The sequence below is a fragment of the Trachinotus anak genome, unplaced genomic scaffold (assembly GCF_046630095.1).
Source record: "Trachinotus anak isolate AG129_WGS33_773 ecotype Australia unplaced genomic scaffold, CSIRO_AGI_Tana_v1 ptg000002l, whole genome shotgun sequence".
Classification (NCBI taxonomy): domain Eukaryota; kingdom Metazoa; phylum Chordata; class Actinopteri; order Carangiformes; family Carangidae; genus Trachinotus; species Trachinotus anak.
This window is the reverse complement of record NW_027273853.1, coordinates 10,274,095-10,283,462: the sequence shown is the minus strand read 5'-3', so window position 1 is coordinate 10,283,462 and position 9,368 is coordinate 10,274,095. Positions and strand designations below refer to the sequence as shown.

Genomic DNA, 9,368 nt, shown 5'->3' with positions numbered 1-9,368 from the left:
AACAGTGTAACTACATGGTTTATTCTATGACAATAACAGACAATAGAATACCTTGTGTATAAACATAACACATACAATATAACACATTATATTTAATTATTCCATGACCACTGAAAAGTCTGGATTCTTATTGGTAGGAAGGTGTGGATTAACTTTTAGTAACTGGACAGTCAAACCAGACGCCTATGATGTTTGTTCGCTAAATTAACTTTATACATAACAAAGGGCATAAACAGTATGTGTAATGCACTGTACTTTACTGCGTTTGTGATTTTCCTCCCTACCATTTTTGCTTTATTATATACGTTGACAATAGGAACTAACTAAGATATAGCCCAATTCATGAGTAAAGTTTGCTAATGTTACTGTGGTGTGGTGCAAACATATTGATCCTGATGTGGTTTTCCACAATTGATTAACTGTTTAGTAACTTGAATAAGATAATCTACTCACATACTGCTGATCTTCTCATTTTATGTTAATTAATTCATGAGCGTTTGTTTAACTTTTAGTTTGGGGGTTGATTGATTAATTGGTCTGGTCTGCTCAGCAGGTGCTGTGGAGATGGTTGTTTAGGCTGATGGAGAGAAGAGGAACAGCTGAAGGACACGTTCAAGGGCAGGGGACTTGTTTTGGTAACTTAAAGTTATGATGAAGAAGTGTAAATCTCTTGAAACTTGCCTTCAGTTGTTTTGCAGAATGACGCAAATATCTCTTTTGGCAGAAACAGAGGTTTTGGGGAAAAGCTGACATTATTTTTTCATTACTGTGCAGACCACAGCTTTTTTTTTTTTTTTTTTTTTTTTTTTTTTTTGTTTAAGTTGGTGGAAGAGTGTTTGAAGGATCCAAAAATGTCTTCCAAACCGAGGTAAGTCTTTAAATGTGCAAGTTGTTTTCAGGTTTGGCTCGTAAAGTGAGCTAGCTGACCCCAGTGTGTCGACAGTACAAAATGTCTCAAATGTAGTTAGGCATGTTTTTGCTGAGAGGAAAAAGTGAAGGATATAGGGGCAAACTCATCATAGGCTAATGTCGGACCAAATAATCCACGAAAAATGACCAGAGTTGTAATTTCTCCTTTTCACATATGAAGGGGCTAACGATTAACCTAGCTAGCTAGTTAACTTAAGCTAGTAACAGCAGGAAAATCACACCTGTGATTAATTGGTGTAATTAATGCTGGCTCTATTCCCAAGCAAGCAATTAAAAAAAACAAACAAAAAAAACCCATCTCTGTGCATGTATTTATGTATGGTTTCCCTGTTATGCAAAAATAACAATGTACATTGTACATTATACATCATTGCAGGCTCAAGTCATTTAAGTAGTGTAGCTAATATATTAACAAAACATAAAACAAAACGTTTCACCTTGAAGTATAGTGCACCACAAGACAAAGCCTTACACAATGATACTGCTGAATCAAAACAAAAATGTCACAAAGGCATTGCTTGGCTTTGATTTTATAGATGTTTCATTTTTCTAATTATTATTGTATTTTTTGTTTTTAATTTTTGATAACAGTGACAGTGGAGATAGAAAGAAGCAGGGAGAGACATGGGTACAACATGCAACAAATGTGCCAAGCTGGATTAGAGTTTCATCTTAACCACCTGGGGCCCTGTCTTATGAGGTGAGCTCATTAAAAGACACTAAACCTTATTTATCTTTTAAAGAGCTAATTCTACCAGGGTGCAGTGAACCATAATTCTAAAACAAAATGACCAGTTTAAGAAGCTTACCTGGAGCTGAATGCTTTGAACCACAGGCTTTTGATGTTTTCTGTCTTTTGCCTTGCTCGCCGACTTATGTTTTTGCAAAGTACATGACCTCCAGGTCATTTTTGTGTGTTCTCTTCGTCCAGCTCGCCTCCTTTGTAGAGAACTCCTTTTAGAAACTCTCCTCATTAATATCCAGCCGCTGCTGGAGGATTGACTCCTCATGAGTATCAAATTTGCTGTTGAAAAACTCTTTCTTGCTTTCTCTGTTTCATGAACACACTATTTATGGTTGTCATCAGTAATAGTTATAATGATATTAATAATGATAAAAGTATGAAGACATTAGATAAAAGATAAACTAAAGATAAATAGAATGGTTAAAGTGTCTAGGCTACTAGTTAAAATATTCCTACTCTTACTTGTTCTGCTATCTCATCCTGTCATGTTAACTGTATTGATAGAACAATAATTTAATAACTGTACATCGCAGTTTCTCCAAGCCCTGCAAAAATCTAAAAAAACTTGATAATATTCAGTGTCACATAATAAAGAAACCAGATAAACAAAAAAATAAAAATAATAAAACCATCAAATATTCATATTTGAAAAGCAGGACCAGACAATTTGGGGCATTTTTGTTGATTAATCAACAAACTAATCTACTATTTAACTAACTGTAAGTAACTGTTTGTCTCAAATCACAGATGTTTCATTGTAGTCCTATCTGCTATTGAGTGAACAAGCTACTTTGTTCCGGCTTGATACCTATTTAATATGAACTGTTAGTAGGAGATTGCTGTCTCATTTACCTGTAGATGGTGCTGTCCATCTGTTGCTTCATAAACTTGAAATGAATTTTCAAAAAATCAAGTGGGTGGTTGTCAATTTAAAATTTTCAGAATATAACTTATTGAATGATAGATTTTAGATTTTGCACATGTATTTAGCAACAGTTTTAATACACACATTTTGAGCATTGGAGCAAACCAGGCTTTTTTTTTTTTTAAATAGAAGCTTCCTAAGATCATTAATGTTTTGCAAAGGAAACCCTGCTCGACTTATAGTAGTTGTAGTACCTCATCTTACCACCAAGGATCAGTATAGCCTAACATTAGAATCTGGTGCAAACAGGCGAGAGGATAGGATCTAAGGATTCATGAGTTCTGTAGTATTGCCAGAGATATCAAATACAGAAATTTCTATTGTTGTTATAAATATAGCATATCAGAAATATTAATTATCTCCCATAATGCAGTAGTGTTTTAAGTATATTATGCTGTTATACAAGAAAGGCCAAAATGCTTTGGAAGATGATTTGTGATGTCACTAATCTCTTGTAATCTATCGTCTTATCCCTGTGAGAGTCGTGGCCCAGATGTAAAGGCCATGTCTCACATGCTCTCTCTCTCTGGACCATAACTCCCACTAAGCCTGGTGCTGTGCATAATGATATGAGAACAGAATCAAGAAATTACTTGGGAAACAGCTTGAGTTTTCCTGTTGAACTGCAAGATGATGACCAGTGACACAGAGCGGATAATGATAGCAAACCTGTGCCACAGGATGCCCACTGAGTGGGCCTTGCCTGGTTTTGGATAATGAGAAAAGAATTGTCACATTTGCTTGGGGTTTCCTCAGTTGAACTAGATTATTTCAAGACAAAAAAGCCACTGGAGGAAGCCAGGAAAAGGAGGGATGCAGAATGGGCTGTGACAGTGAATTTGTCAGTGTTTGCCAGAAAAATGAGGAGATTTTAGAGGCAATGCTGGGACAGAAGAGGGAACGGTGCCTGCAAGAGTTGAGGAGAAAGAATGGTTGGTAGAGGATGAGAGAGATTTGCCTCCATGAATTTTGGGATGAAAGATAGGCTTGTGTCTTTGTGTGTGTGTGTGTGTGTGTGTGTGTGTGTGTGTGTGTGTGTGTGTGTGTGTGTGTGTGTGTGCGCGCGCGTGCACGCTCACATTAGTATGTTTGAGCGAAAAAGAGGGAGTGAATGCCAAAGAGAGAAAGCCTGGGTGTGTTGAGATAAGCATGGGTCGTTGGGAGGTTGTTGTTTTCTGGGCACACTACATGTGTATATGCCTGTGTGCATGTGTTTGTGTAACTGATTGTCTTTATGTGTGCACATAAACAGTTGTTGTTGAGTCGTGATTTGGGACTGCACACAGTCCTTTTTGTTGACTCGCAATGGCGCCATTCTTGATAAGTGTCTCCTTCTTTCTCTCTCCCTCAGTTTGCTGATCTCTCTCTGTGCCCCTCAGTGTTTCTGCTCAGTATTTCTACTGTTGTGTACTTATTTACTTTTTTAATGTCGCCAAAAATCTGGCTTATCTTCTTTGTGCTGGGAATAGTGCCTGTTTATGATCTCTTGCTGCCATGCTGCAATCACTACTCACAGACCCACTCCATCACATAAACCCTGTGCTGAGACTAAATTTGTGCTCTGTGATGGTGGACAGCAGAACCATGTGGGCTTGGCCATCTGTTGATTTGTATTTATTTTACTTGTAGGACATCAAATCAACTTGCTGCAATGGAAGTTGGAATTTAGACAGTAAACTAAATGTATTGAATTGCAGACCTAACTTTATTTGTACCACAATTTTAAATAGATTTATTGTTGGGATCCCATGTAATTAAACTGAGAAAGCTAAAACAACTAATGGTAAGTTAATCTAACTACAGGAGAAACAAATCATTTTCTTTATTGATTAATCTATCCGTTTTCTGATAAATAAATTCATTGTTCTGTCAACAAAAGTTTAAAAATGGCAATCACTAGTTTTTAGAGCCACCGTGATACCTTCATGTCTTGGTTTGTCCAGCCAACAGTCCAGAGTCCAGAATTTTCAAAGTAACATGTTATGAAAACACAGCAGCAAAGCATTGTGATTGAACGTTAAAAGGGGATGTCTTCAAATGGCTTGTTTTTTTCAATCAAAAGATAATCAGTTTATGATGATTATACAAACTAGATAGCAGTCCAGTCCAGAATATCTTACTGGTCATACTGAATTTAATCAGGACAAATATAACAAGTGAAGAATTTTGGTCAAATCCTCAGCCCTGATTCACAATCAAGTGTTATTCATTTGTGACCGCGAGATCCAAAGATCATAAATCTGGCAAATATACAAAGTGTTGATGGTCAACTTGTCTTTTATTTTAGCCTATAGTAATCAAATTACCCTCGCTTTTATCTGCTCTATGAGTAAAACCATTCATTGAAATTCTTTGGCAAATCCTAGTCCTCTGTGCTTTGTTTTTCTTTTTTTCCCCTTGACATCAAGATTGTCTTGTGGTGTTGTTGATGCTAAATCACCACCAGCCTGCTGAGTGCCGACTCACAGCCTGAAAGGGCTGGTTGGATTGTGGGGAAGTTTCCGGACTTTTTATTTCCCAGTTGAAACTCAGGCTTGTCTATTGTAGAGGTGACCCCCACTGTGTCACACAAACACTCCCTCGCAGACTGTTTACCATCACAATGCTGACACTGGCACTTTCCCTCGCTGTCAGGAGGACTCATATTTATGTATTTTTATTGTAATTACATGGCAGTGTTTTTTATATTTCCAAAATACCCTTGTTTTCTACCCACTGGCGCTTTTCATCCACGACCGCAGATCAAACTGAGCTACTGCCAACACTTTGCTTCCCTGAGCCACTGAGAATAAAACCCACCAGTAAACAAAAGATAAAACACCCAAATGAAAGCTGGAGAGGAAACAAAATCAACACAATGAGAGGGGTTGTTGAATAGTTGTCTGATGCTGGCTGGTGTCGGAATTTGTTGATTACAGAGGGGGAATGGGTGTGTGTGTATGTGTGTGTGTTTGTGTGTGTGTTCATGTCTCTCAATGTTTGTGAGTGTTTAGGCCATCTACAGTTTAGTAGAATCATCTGAAATGTTTTGAAAGCCTGAATTGACAAAGTCTACTTCCTGTCTCTTTTAGAAAAATAGTTCCAGGCAAAGTCTTGGCTTTTGTTGATGAGAAGTCCAAGTGAGAAATCCACTGAAGTTGAAACAAAAACATTTAGAACAATAATCATATTATTCTAATGATTCTCATTTTGCTATACAAGATATTAAATTCTTGTAATATTCCACATTTTTCATATTGACAAGTAATCCCATGAAATTGTATGTGTGTCTGCAGCCTGATATTGCTTATTCCTCTGTGCCATTGACTGGCATTGTTGTGTAAAAACCATTAAAAACATGTCTCTGAGCCACATCACTGCAGTGGTTGGCATGGCCCTTCATTATGATGACCATGAGCACTGTAGTTTGAGTTGATCCCACATACACCCATGTTCTGCTGCTGGAGAAACTAGTGTACCAAATCCACAGCAGAAAACAGTCCCCAACATTCACAACTCAATTCACAATTTACTCATGCTTGAGTAAATTACTGTGCTCCACTTGTTTTGTGAAATGATTTAGGGGTTTAAAAAAATGAAAGTATACATTTGTTACCCATTTTTAAAGATTTAAATCATTAATTGGAATAAATGAATGTGCTCGTGCCACAGATAGAGTAGGGACGTACTGAGAGACAGACTTACACATTGTTGGTTTTGGTCTTTACATTGGATTTGTTGACAATATCAAATATACAGAATATTTTCAGGCCTATCCCTTAATGGGCTGACTGTTCATATCATGACAATTACCAGTGTACAATGTGTTGATGGGTGTACAATCCTCTCCACTGCCTTCTGGGATTTTTTGGGGAAGTTGGGGAGTCTGTTCTGTCTTTGCTTTTCCAGTTCTGACGCTCCACTGTCTCCCATCTGATTGCAATGTTTACACTGCTCTCATTAGACAGATAATGCCCTGCACCATATTAATGAGTGTTGTAACATCTGAGTGTGTGTTTGTGCCTGTGAGTGTGCAGTTTGAGTGTATATGTGTGCATATGAGTATATTCAAGCATATTTCAATGAGCATGGGTTTGTTTTTAAAGGATCAGGCTACCCTGGTATTGAGGTGTAGAGGAACATGCTTTTGTATAGGATCTGTACATAAGAATATGCACATTTGGTTTAATTGCTCTACCCCCATTCATAAAAGGGTGAGAGCTTTCAAATGGCACAGAAAATAAGCATCATGATGCCAATGTGACAGATCATGTCCTCTATGAGTATATATTGTTGTCAGGAACAAAATTTTCCACTGTTTTATTGAAACATTTTCAATATATCAAACTTTCTCACTCTCATTTAATATTTGGGATGATGCAATTCTCAAGATTTTCTTCAAAATCACAAAGTATAAAGTGTGTGTCCTGTGATGTACCACTAGATGGCATCCTGAGAGAGGCCTTGGTCACCCTAGCGGCACCAGTTTATTTGAGTGCAAGGGGGATGTTATAAAATAACACTCATGTCCACAGGCATACATTTTATATATGCCTAAAACTGGCTTGATATATTTGCTGCACTTCAGGCCGTTTTGTGACAGTTTAATGTATGAGTCTAATATTCTGTTCCTTTGCTCGTTGTCCAGCATTTTTATTTTGTCAATTTTATTTCTGCCAGTGCACAAAATGATTGGGAGTTATTTGTTTGCTGTTGATGCAAGCATAATAATATCCAGGGATATCTCTACACATTGTGGTTGTTAAGTGAAGAGAATGGCAGCATGGCATTTGAAACTTCAAACTTGAGACTAATCATATTTTATATAATGTGAAATGTTATTTGAAATAGCTCAGACACTGCACAGTGAAGAAGGCATAGCTCATACTTGACAATTTAAACTAAATAAAAGCAAATACCTAATTCTGCACACTTTGGTGTGTGAACCCTTTTTGTGCTCTGGGATGTGAAATGTCATTGCCGGTGATAATCTGTGTGCTCCACGGAAATTAAATCCTGTGAAACAACTTTTATGGTTGGGCAGTCCTCTACATGGCATCCTTGACTTGTTGACTGTCCAACAAGGTTCTCACAGTGGCTGCACTGAGCCTTCAGGAATGTTAAGCATTCTTAACTTGTGTAACATTTTTCTGTCACAAAAGGCTCTTGAGCAATGAATGTTCATTTATAGTGACAAATATATGCCCTGTGGCAATGAGGTGATGAGAGCCCTGCATGTTTCTGTGTGTGTCTGTGCGTGCATACACATGTGTGTATTGAATGTTTGGCATTGTGAGACAGGCCAGGCTGTGTTTGCTGTGCGTGACTGACTAAGAGCAGAGGCCCAGGAGCAGTCAGACATGTGTATAACCATGGACAAAGGTTACATGTGGAAGAGAGATGTTTCACCACACCAGGTCAGATCTCCTTCCATATACTTTGACACTCCTACTTCCTCTCCCTGTCTATCAGAACCACTGGTCAGTAACTCCTTTTTGGCTGGACCGCTGACTGACTGACTGACTGACTGATGGATCACATTTCCACCATTGGTCAGCAGAATGCCACATGACTGGGCTGTGTATGGATGCTAACTAGGGACTTAGGTTTACCCCTTTAGTTACAGGCAGTCACGCAGCCACTCTGGTTTCACGACTGCTCTAAAGGAGACAGAGCAATAACTAATCATCTGACACACCGAACAAGAGAGAGCAGGGGAGTGGGAGGGAGAGAGAGAAGCCATTGGTAACAGCTAAACTGAAGAAATAGCAAATTTCCCCAATGTGGGACTAATAATGGCTATCTTAATCTTAATCTTAAAAAATTAGCAGATCTGACTAGCATGTAAACAACAGAAACACCAGGAACCGAAAATGAGACACTACGCTTAGTGCAGCATAGCAATAAAAGCCCTGTTAAGAAATAAAGGGTTTTAATTTTAACAATTATAGGAAGTATTGGCTTTGTATGAACATGTAATGCAGTAACTTTAATACAACAGCCTCTAATACAAGCCTTCCTCAAATAAAAATGGTAAACGTTCTGCAGTTGAGGCAAATAAAGCCCCTTGTCACTGTTTGAGAAAAAATAGGCAAGAAGAAAATGGCAGAAGAGCAGCAGCTTGGAAATGGCTTATAAGTTAACATGTAGTCTTAATGGGCCACGTTTCAGTCACTATTTTATAGGCTACTTGTTCTGCTGTCTGACAGCAGAACAAGCTCTAAAATACAATATATGTGAGCAGAGATTAGGAGAGAATAGGACGTGGTGATTTAAGTTGTTTACAGGTTCACAACAGTTTTTGCAATATGCAGTCCAGCCATAAACTAGGTTTTGATCTAGTCTAGTCTCCATCTTTTCCACTATGTCCATCCATATGTCATCCCCTCCATATCCCTTCTCACTCTCTCTATCCCCTCAGCTCAATCGCACCACACTGGCTCTCTTTTCTTAGCAAACCTTTCTCTCATCCATTATTGAGGCTTGTTTTTTTTCCTTGAGTCTCAGAATAAAGAAGGGGAACGGATCTTTTGAATTTTTAATGCCCCACATGAAAAATGAATCATCAGTCATTTCTCAACGATACGAACTGGTAAACTTTTTGCAGGACACAACAGTCCAAGTCACGAGATGATGCGAGACAGGGAAAGCATAGGAGGAGAGAAGCATTGTGTCCTCTGATGTGGAGAGTGGTATAGGATGAAAGGGAATGGAGAAATATGGAGTGAAATGTGACAGAAAGGTGAAGAGGTGATATGCTTATTGAAAGTTTTGACTGCAATCATCACA

The 9,368-nt window shown here is 38.2% G+C and overlaps 1 long non-coding RNA gene across 1 annotated transcript; it reads left to right on the top strand.

Annotated features, from left to right (window-relative positions):
* Positions 1-311: 311 nt before the first annotated feature.
* Positions 312-8,063, top strand: LOC139631387 (uncharacterized). The gene is made up of 3 exons (XR_011693370.1): positions 312-868; positions 1,522-1,630; positions 7,881-8,063. It is a non-coding gene; the product is annotated as an uncharacterized lncRNA (long non-coding RNA).
* Positions 8,064-9,368: the final 1,305 nt, after the last annotated feature.